Source organism: Corvus hawaiiensis, chromosome 35 (genome assembly GCF_020740725.1).
Source record: "Corvus hawaiiensis isolate bCorHaw1 chromosome 35, bCorHaw1.pri.cur, whole genome shotgun sequence".
Lineage (NCBI taxonomy): Eukaryota > Metazoa > Chordata > Aves > Passeriformes > Corvidae > Corvus > Corvus hawaiiensis.
In genome coordinates, this window is record NC_063247.1 from 507252 (window position 1) to 532455 (window position 25204).

Consider the following 25204-nt stretch of genomic DNA (forward strand, 5'->3'; position numbering starts at 1 on the left):
CTGGGTACGGAATTTACTCACTAACCAGTGGGAAGGCCCACATGAGCTTATCGTTTGGGGTCATGGGTATGCTTGCGTTTCCACAGATATTGGAGTATGGTGGCTACCTTCAAAATGCGTTCGCCCTGACCTACGGCAGCAGAGGCAGAACAGGCAACCTCCAAATGATGACCAGAACGCCAACCATCCAAATGGTGACCAGAATGTAGATCATCAACCTAATGACTCTTCTGATGATGACCAGGATGTCAACCATCAGGCAGATGGTCCTTCTACAAGCAGAGACTGGGATGGTCCTTCCACAAGCTGAGACTGAATTTTGAATTTCTTGTTATGGAGTCAGATAGTTAAAGCCTTAAGGACATTTTTAGAATTAATAACTGATGTAGATTTCTATTTAGGATTAATAGTAGAGTTGTTATCTTATAAAACAAAAAGGGGGAATTGTAGGCACAAAAATGCTGTTAGTGAGGATCTTCTTGTTATTTTTCTAAGTCCGTGAGAGACTTTTCTCTCTCACAGAAGAGGTAGCAGGGAATGTAAACAACCAAGCCACCTGCAACCTTGGAAAGTCTTGTTTATGGTATAGTAGAAAATATTTTGATAATGGATATTTTAGGATTTTGGCCAATCACCCCCAAGGGGTGGCTGGTCCTTTGTCCAATTAGACTATGAAGAAAAAAGTCTATAAAAGAGTTTGTAAAATAATTAAATAAATCAATCTTGCTGCACAATTCCTGCCTGCTGGATCTTCTCCTCCTCCTCCTCCCTATAGATGCGGGACACGGTGATATACCATAGGAACTAGGCCTGCGGTAATAAGGGGGTGCTCCCCCAGCAGCCCCCAGCACGCTACAGCAAGCCAAGAGCTCAGGGAGCCACCCTGGATCCCCACTCCATAAGCCCTTGCTCCACGGCCGCCATGGGACCTTCCTTCCCGCAGTCCCACCCTCGTTTCCACCCTTTCCATTTACTCCCCTCCTTTCCCATCAATCCCCAGCTGCCAGCCCCTGCCCCCATCAGTTTGGGGGTCCCAGTCCCCACTTTTGACCCTTTCCCAACCCTTTTCACACAATCCTCCCAATCCCCAGCCCCCTCCTGCTCAGTTTTCAAATCCCACCCTTCCCATTCCCTAATTTCTAAGCTTTCCCACACCTCTCCCATCATCCCCCAGTCCTCAGCCCCTTTCCCATTCTTGCTTTAGGGAGTCCCACTCCCCCTCCAACTCATTTTATGGGTCCCACACACCCATTTTCCCTCCTCTCCCCACCTTCCCCACCATACCCGAGTCCTCTTCCACCCCCTCGGCTCACCTGAGAGCTCCATGCCTGTGGCCAGGGGGGCTCCCAGCACCACCAGTGCCACCAGCATGGCCCCAGCTGCCCCATCCCCAGCACTTGGCAGGTGCTGAAACCTCCCCTCTCCCTTAATTCTGCTCCCAGGGGGCACTGGGGGTGAGGGGGGCCCAGGTGGGGAGCTCTGGGTGCGGCAGATCTGCCTGGCACCTGGGCAGTCATCAGCGAGAAAAGCTCAGAGTGGCTAAAAATTGTTTAGTGACTTCTTTGATTGGCTGAGGAAAGGCCCAGGAGCTGAGATAAGGACCAGGAGAGCTCCTGCCCCAATCACCAGCACGGAAAAACAGACCCAGTCTGAGGACAGGGATTGCATTTATTAGCAATGAAATCAGAGCACGAGAATGAGAAGTGAAATAAATCTCTCAAACATTCCCCCCAACCATGGGGATCATCTGGAACAGGGGTCACCAGGTCTCTGCCCAACGGGGGTCACTGTGCATCACCCCACATGGATCCTCTGCTGCAAGATGAAGTTGGAGCTCTTCCTGCACTCAGGGCACTTGCAGGGCTTCCCTTACTGGTGGCACTGTTGGTGTGTGGTCAAGTGAGAGCTCCAGGAGAAGCTCTTCCCGCACTCGGGACACTCATAGGGCCTCTCCCCAGTGTGGATGCGTTTGTGCCTGGTGAGGTCAAAGTTGTACCTGAAGCACTTCCCGCAGTCGGGGCAGCGGAAGGGCCTCTCATCTGTGTGAATCCGCTGGTGCTGGAGGAGACTGGAGCTGGTCTGAAACCTCTTCCCACACTCCCCACACTCGTAGGGCCGTTCCCCTGTGTGGATCATCTGGTGGCAAATCAGGTCGGAGCGGCGGCTGAAGCTCTTCCCACATTCCCCACACACATAGGGCCGTTCCCCGGTGTGGATCATCCGGTGGTGGATCAGGTTGGTGCTCCGGCTGAAGCTCTTCCCACATTCCAAGCACTAGTAGCGTTTCTCCCTAGCGTGATGCTGCTCGTGGACCACCAGGTTTGAGCTCTGGCTGGATCTCCGGCCGCCATCCCGGCACAGGGTGGGTCTTTCCTCCTCACAGCTCCCTGGGCTGTGTTTGCAGCCCCTCCTCCTGTGGGATCTCCGGTGGTTTTCCTCCCAGCTGGATTCCTGCGATGTGGAGCTACTCAAAATGGCCTCTTCCACCAGGTTCTGCCGCGGGGATTTGTCCTCCCTGGGCTCTGTCCTCAGCTCCTTGTCTGGGGGAGGAAGGACAAGGAGAGGATGGCATTTGCCTGCGTGTCACAGGGAAGGGGAAGGAGATCCCCCCAGTCCGTCCCCAGCAGGACGGCGTCGGCAGCGGGCTTGTCCTGCAGCCGGGGGCGATGCTGGGCTGGGAGATAGAGCGGGAGAGAGGGGGAAACGGGCAGGGACTTCCTCCTCACCTGCCTGGGTGTTCCGGGGCATCTTCCTCTTCCTCACAGCGTCCTCCTCCATCTGGCCAAGGTTTGGGAGTAGGAAATCCTGGTGTGGAGGGAAAAACAAGGTGTGAGTGTGATGGTTTAGGGGTTCCTCCTGCCCAAGTTCTTCTCTAGAAGTCACCGGGCATATCATGACTGTGAAATCCTCTCAAACACCGTGCTGGTTTTACCTGGCATGAGAAATGAACCCCACTGATCTGCCCCAAGAGAGATTAAGGTGGGAGTTACAATTCACCAAAGAGATGACAAGAAATACCATGATACAACTGTAACCCACAAAGGCTGAGTATAACCAGGCACCCTGGGACAAGAGCAGAACAGTGGTGGTTAGTTCCTGTGCTGAACACCACCTGGTCCCGCTGCATGCAAAGCAAAAAGAAAGAAAACAAAACCTGTTGGTCGGAGTGGTGGACACAGTCCTGTCCAAGTGATGGGAGCAGTCTTGTCAACAGCAGTGGTCACAGTCCTGTTGGAGTCCTGCTCCTGCCCTGGATCTGTTAACTGTTGCCAGAAGGCCCCAAACTCAGATTTTATATGCTCAGGTTCAGGTGGGAACGCTCAGCCCCTCCCCCAGGGCGGGCAGTTTCACAATGGAACGATGTCATCCTGGGAGTCATGGGATATTTTGGGAGCCTTGATGGTCTCAGTCCTTGCAGCTGCCCATTGTGCTGGGGCCATTCAGTCCATGATGGCCCATCAGCAGAGGTGAGCCCTCAGGCTGGGTGGGACTGTGCTGCTGCTACCCCGGAGGGAGTTGTCACAGCTGAGTCATTGGTGTGCAGAAAAAGAAACACTGCCCTGCCTCCCAGGGTTTGCCTCTCCTTCCTTATCTCATTTAACAGCCAGCTCCTCATAGCCTGAGGGGTCAGGGGTGCACTGGGCAGCTCCTGCAAACGACCCATCATGAACAGCTCATCAGAAATGAGATAAGGGGAGTGGAATGCACAGTTTGGTCCCACCCACAGAGGGCTAAAGTGGCCCCCTGCTCCTGTCAGCAGCACAGGCTGGCAGGCAGATGGCATTGTAAGGTCTTGCTCCACTTGGCTTTCAGCCCAGTAACCCACGGGCAGGGTCCCTTCCCACCCCAGTCCTTCCGGGCTTCTGGCAGGGACTCGCTTCCCTTTCCTTCCTCCATCTGCTTCCAGCTGGGAATGTGCATGGAAATGTCCAGCAAAGCAGCCTTTGCTGTCTGCTCTGGGAGCCCACCCAGCTGCTGGACCTTGTCCCCTGGCCCTGCACAGCTCCCATGGGAGGCACGGCAGGACCAGCACCCTGTGAGCCTCGGGAATGCCCCTCTGGGATCCACGGCACACCCTCCAGGGATCTGGAATTCCAGTTCCCAGCAAGGAGAAGATGTTCCTGCCCTTGAAGGCAAAGCTCTCAGGAAGGAGCCAGAAGCCAAGTACTGCAAGATCTTACAGTGACATTTCACTGCCAGCCTTCATCACCTCACCCATGGTTGTTTTAGCTGGTGGATTGGGAACAAAATCAGAGGAGGGCCTTTGGTGGGAGCTGCCCTGGGTCCAGAGAGACACTGAGAGACAAACAGAGCACGCAAAGAAAGGCAGAAGAGGAAGGAGGACACAAATACAGTCAGCTGAGAAGGTGGCACTCTGGAAACCAGACCAGAACTGACTGAAAATGAATGTTACAGAAAGAAATAATTTGGAATTTTGATTTCCTATCAAAATACCATTTCCTGCCTTTCTCACAAACCTCCTCCTGCTGTCATTCAGCAGGGCTTTCATAAAGTGCTCTGCTCTGAGTGGATGTTCCAGGCTGCAGACACAAGGAAACCCGGAATGGGCTTCTTCCTGCTCCTGGGGAGTTTGACATCCTCACCTGAGGAGATGAGGAGGCGCCAGAAGAAAAGGGCAGCTGGGCTTCACCCTTCCACAGGAATAAGAGGGGGAAAGTCTCCCGTCCTCTCTGTCGCTGCTCCCACAGGGATGTGAAGGCTGATCCCAGACCCCCAAGGGTCACATTCAGGGCTGCCTTCCCACAATGCTCGCGTGGAATGGAGGGGCAGCGTGGCAGCACCTGGATCTTGGACCACCCAGCTGCCCCCCATGTTTGGAGGTGCCTGAGGAGGGCTGGGATGGTGCCAGGGACATCCTGCAGTGACACCTCAGCTGTCCTGCTCTGCGTGTGCTCAGTCCCAAACCTCACCCTGATCCTGATCTCAGTCTCACACCACGTTTAGACAAACTCACCGTCCCGTGTTTAATCTCATCCCAGTCCCAGACTCGTCTAGCCCCAGACCCAATCCCATCCCCAGACCTAAAGCCAATCCTACATTTAGCCTTGACCCCAATCCCAGCTGTAATCCAAATCTCAGCCCTAACTCCAACCCCAGCCCCAATCCCAGCCCCTTCCTAAACCCTCAGCCCCAAACCAAATCCCACATTTAGCCCGAGCTGCAATCCCGGCTGCAATTCCAGCCCCTGCCCCAGCGTCCAGCATTATCCCAAATCCCATGCTCAGCCCTAACTCCAAACCCAGCCCCAATTCCAAATGTAACCCAAACCCCAACCCCAGTGCCAAACAGCCCCAACACCAGCCTCAACACCAGCCCCAGTCCACACTCCAGTCCCACATTTAGCTCTGTGACCGCCTCTGAGATCCACACGTAAGAATAGACAAAGCCCGGGAAGAGCCCTCTCTCCTTTCCGGAGCTGGGACCGCAGGATGCTGCGGGCCCCTGCTGGGCCAGGCCAGGCTGGGCCACGGCCATGCTGGAGCCGATGGGCCCTGGTCCACCCGCGGAACCCCCCAAGGGCCCTGCTATGTGCAGACGCGCTCCCCCTCTCCAGTGTGGCCAAGATTCAGCTGAAGCTGCCCTGCTGTCTGGCAAAAGATCATGTGAGCAACAGCGATAAGTGACATTCCAGCTGCAAGGCCTGGGTGACATTAACCCTTTTAGTGCTGTAAAGAGCTGAAAACCTGAGGGAAGAGGAGATGCTTAAAGCTGAAATTCTGTTGGAAAGCTATGATGTATCAGAGCACCCGTTGTAATTTCATGAAGGCATGGGGGGTGGAGCGTTCAACTTGTGCTTGAGAGCAAAAGCACCTGCGCTGAGATAGGCAGATGCTGAAGCAGCTGTGATTGAATAGGGAGAGATGGAAGCGATGAGGACTTTTGCTCCAAATGGAAAAGGAGAAGACCTCAGTTTCTGGAGATGCTCCCAGAGATAGTCCTAGAGATGAAGATGAGGAAGACCCTTTGCTCCCAGGGAAGGAGAAGGGCCTGTGTTCTTAGAGATGAAATGCTCCCAGAGATGGGTGAAGAGAACTTCTGTTTCTGGATGCCTCAACCTTAAAATTGCACCCCAGTAGCTCAAGATTGGACCCTCAAAAGCAGTTGTGGGAAAAGCTGCAGGTTGTGGGAGGGGACTCTCACATGATGCGAGCAGAGAACCAACCCGGGCGGCTGTCTCATTGTGATAATGTTTTCATAGCATGGGCAAGAGAGACTCCTCTTCCTAAATGGACTGAACAAGGTTATTATGGAAGTGGTAAACAGACTGAACATCTCAAGGGTCGTCTTTTTACATTGTCAGTGGGAGAAGGGAGAAAGGTGGTGGGGGGGGGGGAGGAGAAGTATTCTGAAGGTGTGGTATGACTTTTTTCTTCTTTTAGGTCTGTTCATAAACTTGTTTATATTCTTTCAAGTTTGGGGCCTGCTTTGCATTTCTCCTAATTCTTATCTCTCAGTAGATAAACAGTAATGAGTATTTTGGACCAAACCACTACAGTAAATTGGTGTTTCCGCCCGGGAGCAAACCTAACCCGCTACAGCCCCTCAGCCCAGGACACCAACCCCCATCAATGGAGCTCCCCCTCAGTGCCATGGAGACTCTCAAGGCCACCCCCAGCCCCACAGGGTACCCCTTGTCCCCATCAGATCCGACACCACCTCCAAAGTGAGCGCTCCCGGGCACAGCCAGGGCCGTGCCACCCTGCAGATCCCTGCAAACCACAGTGGCGGATTCGAGGCCACAACCCGAGTCTCAGACAGTTTCCCACTCTTTATGTCTGGAGCTGACCAAGAAATGCCCCATGGTGGGGTGCCCCTTTCCTGCAGTCACCGCAATGACCAACGGCAAACTGAGCCCTCGCTGAGGCTTTCCCCAGGAGAAGCCACGTTTGTTCCCCCGCAGGGCAGCCTGTTCTTTTGGGGGGCAGTGGGCACAGGGGCAACAGCAGCCCCGAAGGAAGCGGGATTGCGTGCGGAACAGCCTGATGCCAAACAGACTTCAGTGTCACGAAGGCAGAGGAGAGGGGGTCCCTGGGAGGCCAAGGCAGGCAGATCTGATTGTCCTGGCACGTTTCATCTGGGAACAGTCCTTGGATACACAGAAATTTGGAAGAGGAATCTCAGTTTTGGCCATGGCCCCTGGAGGAGAAGGACGGATCTGTTCCATAGGAAGGAAAGCACAGAGCCCCAGAGCTCCAGGGGCAGATGAGAAGTGACTTTCAACATTCCAAGATCAGCTGGAGCTGTCAGGTGGCCACCAGGAGGCCAAGCCAGCCAGAGCTGTTCCATGTTCCCTTGGTTCCATGGAGCCCCTCAGTGTCACAAAGGTGTCCTTGGTTCCACAGAGCCCCTCAGTGTCACAAAGGTGTCCTTGGCTCCATGGGGCCCCTCAGTGTCACAAAAGTGTCCTTGGCTCCACGGGGCCCAGCAGTGTCACAATGGACTCTGCGACTCCATGAGGACCTGCAGGAGCACAATGGTCTCCTTGGATCCATGGGGCCACTCAGAAGCACACCGGCCCCTTGCTTCCATGGGGCCCAGCAGTGCCCCGATGATCCCCTTGGATCCAATTCTAAAATTACAGGGCACCCAAGCAAAAATGCAGGAAAAGGACAAACAGCTCTTTACTATAAAATACAGAGAGAGCAGAACAGAACAAACACCACCACAGGAACAGTAGTTTCCCACCCGCGAAGCACAAACCATCATGGGATACTGCATCCCTGACTCAGCCCCAAGACAGGTTTGAGGAATGAGCCTTGTGGCAGCCCACCCAGCACAGAGCATTTTCCATCTGACAACACGGGGGATGCTCTGGGGGCTGCTGAGAGACTGAGATGTTGTGGTTCACGGCTGAAACTTTGTCAGGAAGGGCTTTTTGCCCATTGCCATAATGTAGTGGTTTGGTCCAAAATACTCATTACTGTTTATCTGCTGAGAGATAAGAATTAGGAGAAATGCAAAGCAGGCACCAAACTTGAAAAAATATAAAGAAGTTTATGAACAGACCTAAAAGAGGTGAAAAAAAATAAATTATACCATACCTTTAGAACTCTCCTTCTCTGCCCACCTTCCTCCCTTCTCCCACTGACAATGTAAAAAGACAACCCTTAAGATGTTCAGTCTGTTTACCACTTCCATAATAACCTTGGTCAGGCCATTTAGAAAGAGAAGTCTCTTCTTGCTTGTGCCATGAAAACAGTATCACAACGAGACAGCCGCCCACTTGCAAATATTGTTCAGTCCATTTAGGAAGAGGAGTCTCTCTTCCTGCATGTGAGTCCCTTTCCCCGACTTGCAGCTTTTCCCACAACTGCTTTCAAGGGTCCACTCTTGAAGTTTTTTGGGGTACAATTTTAAGGTTGAGCCGTTCAGAAACAAAAAACAGAGGCCCTTCTCCCTCCCTGGGAGCAAAGGGTCTTCCTCATCTTCATCGTTAAGACTATCTCTGGGAGCATCTCTAGGGACTGAGGTTTTCTTCTTTCCCATTTGGAGCAAAAGTCATCTGGTCCATCTCTCCCTGTCCAAACTTCTCATGAAATTACAGCTGCATCAGCATCTGCCTATCTCAGCGCAGGTGCTTTCGCTTACAAGTTCAGCACTCCACCCCCCATATCTTTCTGAAATTACGATGGGATACTCTGATATATCAGAGCTTCACAACAGAATTTCAGCTTTAAACATCTCCTCTCTCTCTTCCCTCAGGTTTTCAGCTCTTCACAGCAATAAAAGTGTTACTCTCACCTCGGCCTTGCAGCTGGAATGTGGCTTATTGCTGTTGGTCACCTGACCTCTGCCGGACAGTGGTGCCGCTCTGCTGAAATCTTGGCCGCAGTGGAGGGGGGTGGTTCCAAGCCGCTCTGGCGGCCCACAGCCCTGCTGGGGGGGGTCATCCTGGAGCCGTGGCCCGGCCTGGCCTGGCCCAAGCAGGGCCTGGGCCTGGCCCACTGGGCCCCGCTCAGGCCCCGCAGCCACCTGCCCCAGAGCCAGAAATGAGAGAGAGCTTAGGGGGGGAGTTTGTCTGTTCTTAAGTGTGGATCACAGAGGCGGTCACAACTTTAAGTGGCTTAAAGAATTGTCCATATTCAAACTGGCCAGCTGATAGGTTCTATCAGGTCTCAGAGGAAACTGTAAGCACCCCTTAGCAAGGACATCCCTTCTGCGACTATGCTTGCTAACCTATGACAAACCCTGACTCAGCCCCAAGACAGGTTTGAGGAATGAGCCTTGTGGCAGCCCACCCGGCACAGAGGATTTTCCATCTGGCAACACGGGGGATGCTCTGGGGGCTGCCGAGAGACTGAAATGTTGTGGTTCACGGCCGAAACATTGTTAGGAAGGGCTTTTTGCCCATTATGGCAGAACTGTATAAAGGAGCTGTGACCACCCAAGCCCCTCTGTCCCTGAATGTGCCTCCTGAGGGGAACTTTGGGCTGCACCTTGAGCTAAGGGACCTTGAGATCAGGGAAAGGGGACTCTTACCCAGGGATCTCAGGTCTAGGGAGAAGGAAACAAGGCTGAGGGAGGAGAATGAATCCACCAGAAAGCCAAGGCCAGGGCTGTCCTGAAAATCAGCCCTGGCTGGGGTCGGGCTGGGGGAGGCCCCAGCCCCCAGACCCATTTGCTGAGGCCAGGTTTGCACCTCCATCCCCCAACCAAGGGGGTAGGAGGAGAGTTTGGGGGTGTGGGGTAACCCCTGCCCAGGGGGAGTGAACACCACCCCCCTTACCCAGACTGGCTCCGGTGTGAAACCCCCACCCCAGGAAGGCCACACACACAGGGGACAGTGTCACACTCACCCCTCCCCAGGGGAGGTCTCTGTCCCTTGCTCTCCCCCCTTTTCTCTTTCACAGCCTGGGGGCCTTTGCCAAATGTGAGAATCATTTTTCTCTTCATCCCTGTCACCTCTGTGACAGCTACACAGAGTTTATCCTTCCTTTAAATCATCTGTATTGGGCTGAACTTTCACTTTTCTTTTACAGGAACCTGCCAGCAGCTGAGCTGCAGCTGTGTGGGAACCGCTGGACCTTTGAATTGCCACCATAACTGCTTGTGCTGTCGGTTCATTCATGCTTGGGGTTTGTTTGTGTTTTCATCACAAGTGACTTGAGGGAAGAGCAAACATTGCTCAAAGCATTTTAGGTAGAGTTAAGTTTGATTTTTGCCAAGTTTATTTTGTCCGGTGCCCAGGGGATGCTCAAGGGGTCTGTGTGCCTCTCGCCCTGGGGGATGCTGGGGAGGGGCTTGGTGGGGTTGTCCCAGTCCCTCTCACCCCAGGGCATTCCCAAGGGGTTGTCCCTGTCCCTTTCACCCCAGGGCACTCCTGAGGGGGTGTCCCTGTCCCTCTCACCCTTTCGGATTCCCAAGGGGTTGTCCCTGTCCCTCTAACGCCAGGGCATTCCCAAGGGTGTGTCCCTGTCCCTCTCATCCCAGGACATTCCTGAGGGGTGTCCCTGTCCCTTTCACCCTTGGGGATGCTCGGGCATCTCCATCCCTCTCGCCCCAGGGAATGCTTGTGCGGGGCTGGAGACCAGGAGCTCTGTGTCCCTCTCACTGCTGCGTGTGCTCAGGGGCTCTCCAACCTTCTCATACCTGGGGAGGCCGGGGGGGTCTCTTTCCCTCTCACCCCTGGGGTTACCCTGCCCAAGCACCATTGGGGTGAGAGCGACAGAGACACCCCCAAAGCCCCACAAGCACCTCCCGAGAATCCCAAGGGGAGATGGACAGAGACCCTCACCGGGCACCGAGTGGGGTGAGAGGGACAGAGACCATCCCCACCCCCCAATCGTTCCCAGACAAGAACGGCTTGGAGACCCCCCCAGGACTCCCCAGGTAGGAGAGGGACAGAGACAATCCCGGGCCGTGTGTCCTCCTCTCCCACGGGATGGATCGGGGGGATTGCTGTGCTCCTATCGCAAATGTGGGGCAAGCGTTGTCTCTGTCCTCCTCCCATTTGGGGGGCCAAGGTATCCCCATCCTCCTTTCCTTTGGGAGGACAGTAGCTGGACTCCATTCTCCTCACCTTTGCAGGGGACAGGGGTGCTCTCTGTCCTCGTCGCCCTGGGGGATTCTGCCTCCTCCTTACCTTTGGGGCAACCCTAGTGGTCCCTGTTCTTCTTGCCCCAGGGAGGCCTCCCTCCTCTTCCTCTTCAGGCGGGAGTCTGGGGGTGGTCTCCATCCTCTTTACCTTTGGGGGGGCAGGGGTGGTCTCCATCCTTCTTGCCCAGGGGAAAGGCCACGGGCAGGTCTCTGTCATCTTCCCCTTTACGGGGCCCAAGGGGGTCTACATCTTCCTCACCCTTGGGGGAACCATGAGGGGAACCGCAGTGGTGTCCATCCACTTCCACTATGGGTGGGCCAGGGGGTCTCTGTCCTTCTCCCCTTTGGGGAGAGCTGGGGGTGTCCTTTGTCCTCCACCCGTATGTGAGGGGGCGTGGGGCTCTCTGTCTCCGTGCCCTCGGGGAGGGAGCTCTGTGTCCCTCTCGCTCTGCTCGCTGCGGCCGCTGATGTCCGGCCCACGCACCTGTTACCGGTGACGGCGACACGGGGTGCAGCGGCGGCTTGGGGCACGAGGGAGCCGGGCTGGGGATTCCCCTCCACACTGTGCTGCAATCGGGCCCACGGGGGCGGGCGCCGCTCCCACCTCCCCCCAACCACCCACACACCCTCCAGCCTGAGCTGGTCGCGGGGTTCCCGCGTTTCGGGGCCAAGGGCGCGGAGCTCCACTCGGCTCTGTCTTCTCCACTCGGCTCTTACGCCTGCACTCTTCCCACTCCACTCCGCTCACCACGCTCCTCTCCCACTGCTCGACTCCTCTCTCCCCACTCCTCTGCGCCGCAGCAGCACTGGATCCCGCACTAAACAACGGCCCCCGATCGCCCCTTTATATGGGCATGGGAGCCCCATCCCCCGTGGCAGCAGCCAATGGATGCCGAGGAACAAATAATGAGGGGCGGAGCAAAGAAGATGAGAAAGGAACGTGGTTGGCCGAGAGGGCGCAGGTTCTGAGAGGGATGGGGTGGGCGTGGCTTCAGGCAGGGGCGGGGCCAGGAATGGGGTGGGGGAGGGGTTGCACTGAAACCAGAATTCGGGCTGGATTAGGGTTGAGAGGGGGCTGGGGGTGGGGCTGAGGGTGAGCTTAGAGCTGGGACTGGGGTCAGGGCTAAAGGTGTGTAGTGGTTTGGTCCAAAATACTCATTACTGTTTACCTTCTGTGAGATAAGAATTAGGAGAAATGCAAAGCAGGCACCAAACTTGAAAGAATATAAACAAGTTTATGAACAGACCTAAAAGAAGAAAAAAGTCATACCACACCTTCAGAATACTTCTCCTCCCCCCCCACCCCCACCTTCCTCCCTTCTCCCACTGACAATGTAAAAAGACGACCCTTGAGATGTTCAGTCTGTTTACCACTTCCATAATAACCTTGTTCAGTCCATTTAGGAAGAGGAGTCTCTCTTGCCCATGCTATGAAAACATTATCACAACGAGACAGCCGCCCGGGTTGGTTCTCTGCTCTCATCATTGAGAGTCCCCTCCCACGACCTGCAGCTTTTCCCAGAACCGCTTTTGAGGGTCCAATCTTGAGCTACTGAGGTGCAATTTTAAGGTTGAGCCGTCCAGAAACAGAAGTTCTCTTCACCCATCTCTGGGAGCATTTCATCTCTAAGAACACAGGCCCTTCTCCTTCCCTGGGAGCAAAGGGTCTTCCTCATCTTCATCTCTAGGACTATCTCTGGGAGCATCTCCAGAAACTGAGGTCTTCTCCTTTTCCATTTGGAGCAAAAGTCCTCATCGCTTCCATCTCTCCCTATTCAAACTTCTCATGAAATTACAGCTGCTTCAGCATCTGCCTATCTCAGCGCAGGTGCTTTTGTTCTCAAGCACAAGTTGAACACTCCACCCCCCATGCCTTCATGAAATTACAACGGGTACTCTGATACATCATAGCTTTCCAACAGAATTTCAGCTTTAAGCCTCTCCTCTTTCTCTTCCCTCAGGTTTTCAGCTCTTCACAGCACTAAAAGGGTTAATGGCACCCAGGCCTTGCAGCTGGAATGTCGCTTACCGCTGTTGCTCACATGATCTTTTGCCGGGCAGCAGGGCAGCTTCAGCTGAATCTTGGCCACACTGGAGAGGGGGAGCGTGTCTGCACATAGCAGGGCCCTGGGGGGGTTCCGCGGGTGGACCAGGGCCCATCGGCTCCAGCATGGCCGTGGCCCAGCCTGGCCTGGCCCAGCAGGGGCCCGCAGCATCCTGCGGTCCCAGCTCCGGAAAGGAGAGAGGGCTCTTCCCGGGCTTTGTCTATTCTTACGTGTGGATCTCAGAGGCGGTCACAGAGCTAAATGTGGGACTGGAGTTTGGGCCGGGGCTGGTGTTGAGGCTGGAGTTAGGGCTAAATTTGGCACTGAGGTTGGCATTTGGGTTAGATTTGGAATTGGGGCTGGGTTTGGAGTTAGGGCTGAACGTGGGATTTGGGATAACGGTGGAGGCTGGGGCAGGGGCTGGAATTGCAGCCAGGACTGCAGCTCGGACTAAATGTGGGATTTGGTTTGGGGCTAAGGGTTTAGGAAGGGGCTGGGATTGGGGCTGGGGTGTGAGTTAGGGCTGAGATTTGGATTACAGCTGGGATTGGAGTCAAGGCTAAATGTAGGATTGGCTTTAGGGCTGGGGTTGGGATTGGGTCTGGGGCTAGACGAGTCTGGGACTGGGATGAGATTAAACACGGGGACGGTGAGTTTGTCTAAACGTGGAGTGAGATTGAGATCAGGATCAGGGTGAGGTTTGGGACTGAGCACACGCAGAGCAGGACAGCTGAGGTGTCACTGCAGGATGTCCCTGGCACCGTCCCAGCCCTCCTCCGGCACCTCCAAACATGGGGGGCAGCTGGGTGGTCCAAGATCCAGGTGCTGCCACGCTGCCCCTCCATTCCACGCGAGCATTGCGGGAAGGCAGCCCTGAATGTGACCCTTGGGGGTCTGGGATCAGCCTTCACATCCCTGTGAGAGCAGCGACAGAGAGGACGAGAGACTTTCCTCCTCTTATTCCTGTGGAAGGGTGAACCCCAGCTGCCCTTTTCTTCTGGCGCCTCCTCATCTCCTCAGGTGAGGATGTCAAACTCCCCAGGAGCAGGAAGAAGCCCATTCCGGGTTTCCTTGTGTCTGCAGCCTGGAACATCCACTCAGAGCAGAGCACTTTGTGAAAGCCCTGCAGAATGACAGCAGGAGGAGGTTTGCGAGAAAGGCAGGAAATGGTATTTTGATAGGAAATCAAAATTCCAAATGATTTCTTTCTGTCACGTTTATTTTCAGTCAGTTCTGGTCTGGTTTCCAGAGTGCCACCTTCTCAGCTGGCTGTATTTGTGTCCTCCTTCCTCTTCTGCCTTTCTTTGCCTGCTCTGTTTGTCTCTCAGTGTCTCTCTGGACCCAGGGCAGCTCCCACCAAAGGCCCTCCTCTGATTTTGTTCCCAATCCACCAGCTAAAACAACCATGGGTGAGGTGATGAAGGCTGGCAGTGAAATGTCACTGTAAGATCTTGCTGCACTTGGCTTTTGAATCCTTCCTGAGAGCTTTGCCTTCAAGGGCAGGAACATCTTCTCCTTGCTGGGAACTGGAATTCCAGATCCCTGGAGGGTGTGCCGTGGATCCCAGAGGGGCATTCCCGAGGCTCGCAGGGTGCTGGTCCTGCCGAGCCTCCCACGGGAGCTGTGCAGGGCCAGGGGACAAGGTCCAGCAGCTGGGTGGGCTCCCAGAGCAGACAGCAAAGGCTGCTTTGCTGGACATTTCCATGCACATTCCCAGCTGGAAGCAGAGGGAGGAAGGAAAGGGAAGCGAGTCCCTGCCAGAAGCCCAGAAGGACTGGGGTGGGAAGGGACCCTGCCCGTGGGTTACTGGGCTGAAAGCCAAGTGGAGCAAGACCTTACAATGCCATCTGCCTGCCAGCCTGTGCTGCTGACAGGAGCAGGGGGCCACTTTAGCCCTCTGTGGGTGGGACCAAACTGTGCATTCCACTCCCCTTATCTCATTTCTGATGAGCTGTTCATGATGGGTCGTTTGCAGGAGCTGCCCAGTGCACCCCTGACCCCTCAGGCTATGAGGAGCTGGCTGTTAAATGAGATAAGGAAGGAGAGGCAAACCCTGGGAGGCAGGGCAGTGTTTCTTTTTCTGCACACCAATGACTCAGCTGTGATAACTCCCTCCGGGGTAGCAGCAGCACAGTCCCACCCAGCCTGAGGGCTCACCTCTGCTGATGGGCCATCATGGACTGAATGGCCCCAGCACAATGGGCAGCTGCAAGGACTGAGACAATCAAGGTTCCCAAAATATCCCATGACTCCCAGGATGACATCGTTCCATTGTGAAACTGCCCGCCCTGGGGGAGGGGCTGAGCATTCCCACCTGAACCTGAGCATATAAAATCTGAGTTTGGGGCCTTCTGGCAACACTTAACAGATCCAGGGCAGGAGCAGAACTCCAAGAGGACTGTGACCACTGCTGTTGACAAGACTGCTCCCATCACTTGGACAGGACTGTGTCCACCACTCTGACCAACAGGTTTTGTTTTCTTTCCTTTTGCTTTGCATGCAGCGGGACCAGGTGGTGCTCAGCACAGGAACTAACCACCACTGTTCTGCTCTTGTCCCAGGGTGCCTGGTTATACTCAGCCTTTGTGGGTTACAGCTGTATCATGGTATTTCTTGTCATCTCTTTGGTGAATTGTAACTCCCACCTTAATCTCTCTTGGGGCAGATCAGTGGGGTTCATTTCTCATGCCAGGTAAAACCAGCACGGTGTTTGAGAGGATTTTACAGTCATGATACAGCCGGTGACTTCTAGAGAAGGACTTGGGCAAGAGGAACCCCTAAACCATCACACTCACGCCTTGTTTTTCCCTCCACACCAGGATTTCCCACTCCCAAACCTTGGCCAGATGGAGGAGGACGCTGTGAGGAAGAGGAAGATGCCCCGGGACACCCAGGCAGGTCAGGAGGAAGTCCCTGCCCGTTTCCCTCTCTGTCCTGCTCCATCTCCCAGCCCAGCATCACCCCCAGCTGCAGGACAACCCCGCTGCTGACGCCATCCTGCTGGGGACGGACTGGGGGGATCTCCTTCCCCTTCTCTGTGGCACGCAGGCAAATGCCATCCTCTCCTTGTCCTTCCTCCCCCAGACAAGGAGCTGAGGACAGAGCCCAGGGAGGACAAATCCCCGTGGCAGAACCTGGTGGAAGAGGCCGTTTTGAGCAGCTCCACATCACAGGAATCCAGCTGGGAGGAAAACCACCGGAGATCCCACAGGAGGAGGGGCTGCAAACGCAGCCCAGGCAGCTGTGAGGAGGAAAGACCCACCCTGTGCCGGGATGGCGGCCGGAGATCCAGCCAGAGCTCAAACCTGGTGGCCCACGAGCAGTGTCATGCTAGGGAGAAACGCTTCAAGTGCTTGGAATGTGGGCAGAGCTTCAGCCAGAGCACCAACCTGATCTACCACCGGATGATCCACACCGGGGAACGGCCCTATGTGTGTGGGGAATGTGGGAAGAGCTTCAGCACAAGCTCCAACCTGATCCGCCACCGCCAGGTCCACACAGGGGAGAGGCTCTATGTGTGTGGGGAATGTGGGAAGAGCTTCAGTACGAGCGCCTACCTGATTCGCCACCACATGATCCACACTAGGAAACGGCCCTACGAGTGTGAGGAGTGTGGGAAGAGGTTTCAGACCAGCTTCAGTCTCCTCCTGCACCAGCGGATTCACACAGATTAGAGGTCCTTCCGCTGCCCCGACTGCGGGAAGGGCTTCAGGTACAACTCCGACCTCACCAGGCACAAACGCATCCACACTGGAGAGAGGCCCTGCGAGTGCCCTGAGTGCAGGAAGAGCTCCAACTTCATCTCGCAGCAGAGGATCCATGTGGGGTGATGCACAGTGACCCCCGTTGGGCAGAGACCTGGTGACCCCTGTTCCAGATGATCCCCATGGTTGCGGGGAATGTTTGAGAGATTTATTTCACTTCTCATTCTCGTGCTCTGATTTCATTGCTAATAAATGCAATCCCTGTCCCCAGACTGGGTCTGTGTTTCTGTGCTGGTGATCGGGGCAGGAGCTCTCCTGGTCCTTAGCTCAGCTCCTGGGCCTTTCCTCAGCCAATCAAAGAAGTCACTAAACAATTTTTAGCCACTCTGAGCTTTTCTCGCTGATGACTGCCCAGGTGCCAGGTGGATCTGACGCACCCAGAGCTCCCCACCTGGGCCCCTCCTCACCCCCAGTGCCCCCCGGGAGCAGAATTAAGGGAGAGGGGAGGTTTCAGCATCTGCCCAGAGCTGGGGATGGGGCAGCTGGGGCCATACTGGTGGCACTGGTGGTGCTGGGAGCCCCCCTGGCCACAGGCATGGAGCTCTCAGGTGAGCCGAGGGGGTGGGAAGAGGAGTCCGGGCATGGTGGGAAAGGTGGGGAGAGGAGGGAAAATGGGTGGGTGGGACCCATAAAATGAGTTGGAGGGGGAGTGGGACTCCCTAAAGCAAGAATGGGAAAGGGGCTGAGGACTGGGGGATGATGGGAGAGGAATGGGAAGGGTGGGATCCCAAAACTGAGCGGGGGGGGCTGGGGATTGGGAGGATTGTGTGGAAAGGGTTGGGAAAGGGGCAAAAGGGGGGACTGGGACCCCTAAACTGATGGGGGCAGGGTCTGGCAAATGGAGATTGATGGGAAAGGAGGGGAGAAAATGGAAAAAGGGTGGAAATGAGGGTGGGACTGTGGGAAGGAAAGTCCCATGGTGGCTGTGGAGCAAGGGGCTGTGGAGTGGGGATCCAGGGTGGCCCCCTGAGCTCTTGGCCTGCTGTAGGGTGCTGGGGGCTGCTGGGGGAGCACCCCCTGACCTGTGTCCTGCTTACACAGGGCTCTTCCAGCACATGGTAAAGTCCGAGTGTCGCTTCATTAATGGTACCAAACAGGCAAGGTTGGTGGTGAGGTTCAGCTACAGCCTGGAGCAGCTCCTGCACTTGGACAGCAAGGTGGGGCACTGCGTGGGGGACACACGGTATGGGGAGAAACAGGCCCGCTAACTGGAACACTGTCCTGGGGTGATGTTATGAGGCTGCTTTATTCCTTAACCCTCCGCTCAATGCCCAAGGACGCTGTGTCTTTAGGATGGACCCAGGGGTGGGGCTGGATCCACGGGGCCCGGGTGCGGGTCGGTTCAACAGCTAGAGCCCAACGGCTCGGGGGCTCCGGGGTCTCAGCAGGGCCTGGGAGGGAGTGCGCCGGGAGCGCTGTGTGGCTCCTTGGGTTTTTGGTGTTCTGGCTAGCTGGAAAATGGTTCTGTTGGTTTTTCTTGTTCTTTTTCTCTTCCCTCCCCTTGCCTCACTGCCTCCCTTCCCTACGATCCAGGGAGCCTGTGAGTTGGCCCTGGTGGGCCCGCGGGGTGGCCCTGGCTGGTCTGAGCCCATGTGTCTTTTGCTTCTCCAGGAATTTGTTGTACTTCGGGGTTTTTTTCCCCTGTTCTACCCTGCTTTGTTTTTTTCTAATAAACAGTTTGAGGTTTATTTCCCACTTCCAGTTCTTGTGACTCACTTGTCTTACTGGTGGAGGAAAGGGGAGAGCCTTTTCCCTTTGGAGGAGACACTCATTCCAGAGTGTTTCCTCCTGAAGTCGTCTCCAAAACCAAGACATAAATTTGGCGCCCAACTTAAGGGGCACGTGGAAGTGGAAAAAATAATCAAAACCATTTTGGTTTGAATCACTTTTGTATTGAGGTACAGCAGTAAGACCATGCTGCTTGATTTAATAATTTTTCTGTGGAAGCTAGCCATAAGTACACGTCCACAGCTATGGGCAGTCGGGTCCCTGGCTTACACTTTTATAAGTCAGGATGAAGAATCAGCACTGCCATTTTAATATGCCTGGTGGTAGTGATTCATCGAAGTTTGGCTGAAGTAATGGAAGCCATGGAGAAGGTGTATGTCATGTTGTTTTCCCATTCTGGCCTTGGTAGTTTCCTTTTGGAATGTATTAGCAATTACACACCCAGTTTGTTAGGGGAAAAGCAGGGGATGATAACTCCCAGCCCTTCATCTCCTTCTTCCCCTTCAGATCTGGCACATCACCTTTTGAAAGTGTCCAGTTTCCCCTGGATGTCAAAGATGCCACCTCCTTGTTATGTTATCTAACAGGGTTTCTCTATGTGGTCTCCAGCTTGTCTAAAAAAAGGGCTGAGATCTCCAGAGAAGTTGCCCAGACACCTGCCCCCGTTGCAGAAAATCCTAAGTGCTGTGGGGTATGAGAGGACATAGGCCTGACCCTGAAGCACTTTTCTGACCCAGTAGCCTGGAACTTCCCCCCTGAACGAATTCAGAATCCAGCTGAGGTGGGGAAGTAGCTGAAGGAAAACTGCAATAACAACACTGATGAAAAGGAAAAGCTCATTGTCATGTGCTGGGTCCTGGCTAACGCTTACCGCACACTGCTGGATTCTGTAGGGCAGAAGATACAGCCAGAGGGGCAGGAGAATAAGCCAGCAGACGCCCCAATCACTCCAGCTGCAGCTAAAGCAGATGGGGAGCCTAAACCAACAATTGCCCCTGTCCAGAGAAAAAAACACAAAGCCAAATCCATTTGCCCGGTGGATGATGATGAGCAGCCAGGACCTTCACAGCCAGCAGAGGAAGTGGAACCTGAAATCATTACCGAGTCCTGTCCATAGAGGGCCCTCGTACCCTGAGGAAGGATTACACCCAGCGGCCTGATGAAACTATATGAAGTTGGATGGTCCGAATCTGGAACGCTGAAGGCGATGGTACAATTCTGGATGGCACTGAAGCGAGGCATTTGGGGTCCCTGTCATGTGATCTAAGTATCGACCAAGGGATGTCAAGGGGCCCTGAAGCTCTCAGTCTCTGGACAGTCTTACTGCTGTACCTCAATACAAAAGTGATTCAAACCAAAATGATTTTAATTTTTTTTTCCGCTTCCACGTGCCCCTTAAGTTGGGCGCCAAATTTATGTCTTGGTTTTGGAGACAAGACCTCAGGAGGAAACACTCTGGAATGAATGTCTCATCCAAAGGGAAAAGGGCCTCCCCTTTTCCTCCACCAGTAAGACAAGTGGGTCACAAGAACTGGAAGTGGGAAATAAACCCCAAACTGTTTATTAACACCAAACAAAGCAGGGTAGAACAGGGGGAAAAAAAAACCCCGAAGTACAACAAATTCCTGGAGAAGCAAAAGACACATGGGCTCGGACCAGCCAGGGCCACCCCGCGGGCCCACCAGGGTCAACTCACAGGCTCCCTGGATCATAGGGAAGGGAGGCAGTGAGGCAAGGGGAGGGAAGAGAAAAAGAACAAGAAAAACCAACAGAACCTTTTTCCAGCTAGCCAGAACACCAAAATCCCAAGGAGCCACACAACGCTCCCGGCGCACTCCCTCCCAGGCCCTGCCGAGACCCCGGAGCCCCCGAGCCGTTGGGCTCTAGCTGTTGAACCGACCCGCACCCGGGTCCCGTGGATCCAGCCCCACCCCTGGGTCCATCCTAAAGACACAGCGTCCTTGGGCATTGAGCGGAGGGTTAAGGAATAAAGCAGCCTCATAACATCACCCCAGGACAGTGTTCCAGTAGCGGGCCTGTTTCTCCCCATACCGTGTGTCCCCCACGCAGTGCCCCACCTTGCTGTCCAAGTGCAGGAGCTGCTCCAGGCTGTAGCTGAACCTCACCACCAACCTCGCCTGTTTGGTACCATTAATGAAGCGACACTCGGACTTTACCATGTGCTGGAAGAGCCCTGTGTAAGCAGGACACAGGTCAGGGGGTGCTCCCCCAGCAGCCCCCAGCACCCTACAGCAAGCCAAGAGCTCAGGGGGCCACCCTGGATCCCCACTCCACAGCCCCTTGCTCCACAGCCACCATGGGACCTTCCTTCCCACAGTCCCACCCTCATTTCCACCCTTTTTCCAATTTCTCCCCTCCTTTCCCATCAATCCCCATTTGCCAGACCCTGCCCCCATCAGTTTAGGGGTTCCAGTCCCCACTTTTGACCCTTTCCCAACCCTTTTCACACAATCCTCCCAATCCCCAGCCCCCCCCGCTCAGTTTTGGGATCCCACCCTTCCCATTCCTCTCCCATCATCCCCCAGTCCTCAGCCCCTTTCCCATTCTTGCTTTAGGGGGTCCCACTCCCCCTCCAACTCATTTTATGGGTCCCACCCACCCATTTTCCCTCCTCTCCCCACCTTTCCCACCATGCCCGGACTCCTCTTCCCACCCCCTCGGCTCACCTGAGAGCTCCATGCCTGTGGCCAGGGGGGCTCCCAGCACCACCAGTGCCACCAGTATGGCCCCAGCTGCCCCATCCCCAGCTCTGGGCAGATGCTGAAACCTCCCCTCTCCCTTAATTCTGCTCCCGGGGGGCACTGGGGTTGAGGAGGGGCCCAGGTGGGGAGCTCTGGGTGCGTCAGATCCACCTGGCACCTGGGCAGTCATCAGCGAGAAAAGCTCAGAGTGGCTAAAAATTGTTTAGTGACTTCTTTGATTGGCTGAGGAAAGGCCCAGGAGCTGAGCTAAGGACCACGAGAGCTCCTGCCCCGATCACCAGCACAGAAACACAGACCCAGTCTGGGGACAGGGATTGCATTTATTAGCAATGAAATCAGAGCACGAGAATGAGAAGTGAAATAAATCTCTCAAACATTCCCCGCAACCATGGGGATCATCTGGAACAGGGGTCACCAGGTCTCTGCCCAACGGGGGTCACTGTGCATCACCCCACATGGATCCTCTGCTGCGAGATGAAGTTGGAGCTCTTCCTGCACTCAGGGCACTCGCAGGGCCTCTCCCCAGTGTGGATGCGTTTGTGCCTGGTGAGGTCGGAGTTGTACCTGAAGCCCTTCCCGCAGTCGGGGCAGCGGAAGGGCCTCTAATCTGTGTGAATCCGCTGGTGCAGGAGGAGACTGAAGCTGGTCTGAAACCTCTTTCCACACTCCCCACACTCATAGGGCCGTTTCCTAGTGTGGATCATGTGGTGGCGAATCAGGTAGGCGCTCGTACTGAAGCTCTTCCCACATTCCCCACACACATAGAGCCTCTCCCCTGTGTGGACCTGGCGGTGGCGGATCAGGTTGGAGCTTGTGCTGAAGCTCTTCCCACATTCCCCACACACATAGGGCCGTTCCCCGGTGTGGATCATCCGGTGGTGGATCAGGGTGGTGCTCTGGCTGAAGCTCTTCCCACATTCCAAGCACTTGAAGTGTTTCTCCCTAGCATGACACTGCTCGTGGACCACCATGTTTGAGCTCTGGCTGGATCTCCGGCCACCATCCCAGCACAGGGTGGGTCTTTCCTCCTCACAGCTGCCTGGGCTGCGTTTGCAGCCCCTCCTCCTGTGGGATCTTCGGTGGTATTCCTCCCAGCTGGATTCCTGTGATGTGGAGCTGCTCAAAACGGCCTCTTCCACCAGGTTCTGCCACGGGGATTTGTCCTCCCTGGGCTCTGTCCTCAGCTCCTTGTCTGGGCGAGGAAGGACAAGGAGAGGATGGCATTTGCCTGCGTGCCACAGGGAAGGGGAAGGAGATCCCCCCAGTCCGTCCCCGGCAGGACGGCATCGGCAGCGGGCTTGTCCTGCAGCTGGGGGCGATGCTGGGCTGGGAGATGGAGCAGGAGAGAGGGGGAAACGGGCAGGGACTTCCTCCTCACCTGCCTGGGTGTTCCGGGGCATCTTCCTCTTCCTCACAGCCTCCTCCTCCATCTGGCCAAGGTTTGGGAGTGGGAAATCCTGGTGTGGAGGGAAAAACAAGGTGTGAGTGTGATGGTTTAGGGGTTCCTCCTGCCCAAGTCCTTCTCTAGAAGTCACCGGGCGTATCATGACTGTAAAATCCTCTCAAACACCGTGCTGGTTTTACCTGGCATGAGAAATGAACCCCACTGATCTGCCTCAAGAGAGATTAAGGTGGGAGTTACAATTCACCAAAGAGATGACAAGAAATACCATGATACAGCTGTAACCCACAAAGGCTGAGTATAACCAGGCACCCTGGGACAAGAGCAGAACGGTGGTGGTTAGTTCCTGTGCTGAGCACCACCTGGTCCCGCTGCATGCAAAGCAAAAGGAAAGAAAACAAAACCTGTTGGTCAGAGTGGTGGACACAGTCCTGTCCAAGTGATGGGAGCAGTCTTGTCAACAGCAGTGGTCACAGTCCTGTTGGAGTTCTGCTCCTGCCCTGGATCTGTTAAGTGTTGCCAGAAGGCCCCAAACTCAGATTTTATATGCTCAGGTTCAGGTGGGAACGCTCAGCCCCTCCCCCAGGGCGGGCAGTTTCACAATGGAACGATGTCATCCTGGGAGTCATGGGATATTTTGGGAGCCTTGATGGTCTCAGTCCTTGCAGCTGCCCATTGTGCTGGGGCCATTCAGTCCATGATGGCCCATCAGCAGAGGTGAGCCCTCAGGCTGGGTGGGACTGTGCTGCTGCTACCCCGGAGGGAGTTATCACAGCTGAGTCATTGGTGTGCAGAAAAAGAAACACTGCCCTGCCTCCCAGGGTTTGCCTCTCCTTCCTTATCTCATTTAACAGCCAGCTCCTCATAGCCTGAGGGGTCGGGGGTGCACTGGGCAGCTCCTGCAAACGACCCATCATGAACAGCTCATCAGACATGAGATAAGGGGAGTGGAATGCACAGTTTGGTCCCACCCACAGAGGGCTAAAGTGGCCCCCTGCTCCTGTCATCAGCACAGGCTGGCAGGCAGATGGCATTGTAAGGTCTTGCTCCACTTGGCTTTCAGCCCAGTAACCCACGGGCAGGGTCCCTTCCCACCCCAATCCTTCTGGGCTTCTGGCAGGGACTCGCTTCCCTTTCCTTCCTCCCTCTGCTTCCAGCTGGGAATGTGCTGGGAAATGTCCAGCAAAGCAGCCTTTGCTGTCTGCTCTGGGAGCCCACCCAGCTGCTGGACCTTGTCCCCTGGCCCTGCACGGCTCCCGTGGGAGGCACGGCAGGACCAGCACCCTGCGAGCCTCGGCAATGCCCCTCTGGGATCCACGGCACACCCTCCAGGGATCTGGAATTCCAGTTCCCAGCAAGAAGAAGATGTTCCTGCCCTTGAAGGCAAAGCTCTCAGGAAGGAGCCAGAAGCCAAGTGCAGCAAGATCTTACAGTGACATTTCACTGCCAGCCTTCATCACCTCACCCATGGTTGTTTTAGCTGGTGGATTGGGAACAAAATCAGAGGAGGGCCTTTGGTGGGAGCTGCCCTGGGTCCAGAGAGACACTGAGAGACAAACAGAGCAGGCAAAGAAAGGCAGAAGAGGAAGGAGGACACAAATACAGTCAGCTGAGAAGGTGGCACTCTGGAAACCAGACCAGAACTGACTGAAAATAAACGTGACAGAAAGAAATAATTTGGAATTTTGATTTCCTATCAAAATACCATTTCCTGCCTTTCTCACAAACCTCCTCCTGCTGTCATTCTGCAGGGCTTTCATAAAGTGCTCTGCTCTGAGTGGATGTTCCAGGCTGCAGACACAAGGAAACCCGGAATGGGCTTCTTCCTGCTCCTGGGGAGTTTGACATCCTCACCTGAGGAGATGAGGAGGCGCCAGAAGAAAAGGGCAGCTGGGCTTCACCCTTCCACAGGAATAAGAGGGGGAAAGTCTCTCGTCCTCTCTGTCGCTGCTCCCACAGGGATGTGAAGGCTGATCCCAGACCCCCAAGGGTCACATTCAGGGCTGCCTTCCCACAATGCTCGCGTGGAATGGAGGGGCAGCGTGGCAGCACCTGGATCTTGGACCACCCAGCTGCCCCCCATGTTTGGAGGTGCCTGAGGAGGGCTGGGATGGTGCCAGGGACATCCTGCAGTGACACCTCAGCTGTCCTGCTCTGCGTGTGCTCAGTCCCAAACCTCACCCTGATCCTGATCTCAATCTCACACCACGTTTAGACAAACTCACCGTCCCTGAAGCAGCTGTAATTTCATGAGAAGTTTGAATAGGGAGAGATGGAAGCGATGAGGACTTTTGCTCCAAATGGAAAAGGAGAAGACCTCAGTTCCTAGAGATGCTCCCAGAAATAGTCCTAGAGATGAAGATGAGGAAGACCCTTTGCTCCCAGGGAAGGAGAAGGGCCTGTGTTCTTAGAGATGGAATGCTCCCAGAGATGGGTGAAGAGAACTTCTGTTTCTGGACGGCTCAACCTTAAAATTGCACCTCA

General features: G+C 55.0%; 3 long non-coding RNA genes and 1 pseudogene across 3 annotated transcripts; 1 reads left to right on the top strand and 3 right to left on the bottom strand.

Moving 5' to 3' along the window:
* The window catches only part of LOC125318999, an 88743-nt pseudogene that overhangs the window by 25344 nt on the left and 38195 nt on the right, over window positions 1-25204 (bottom strand).
* Window positions 2377-3230, bottom strand: LOC125319028. Its single transcript, XR_007200565.1, has 3 exons — window positions 3155-3230; window positions 2727-2805; window positions 2377-2540 (listed from the first exon to the last, which is right to left on the bottom strand). It is a non-coding gene; the product is annotated as an uncharacterized LOC125319028 (long non-coding RNA).
* Window positions 15356-16277, top strand: LOC125319029. The gene is made up of 3 exons (XR_007200566.1): window positions 15356-15573; window positions 15923-16001; window positions 16188-16277. It is a non-coding gene; the product is annotated as an uncharacterized LOC125319029 (long non-coding RNA).
* LOC125319032 lies at window positions 22484-23613 on the bottom strand. The gene is made up of 3 exons (XR_007200570.1): window positions 23125-23613; window positions 22697-22775; window positions 22484-22510 (listed from the first exon to the last, which is right to left on the bottom strand). It is a non-coding gene; the product is annotated as an uncharacterized LOC125319032 (long non-coding RNA).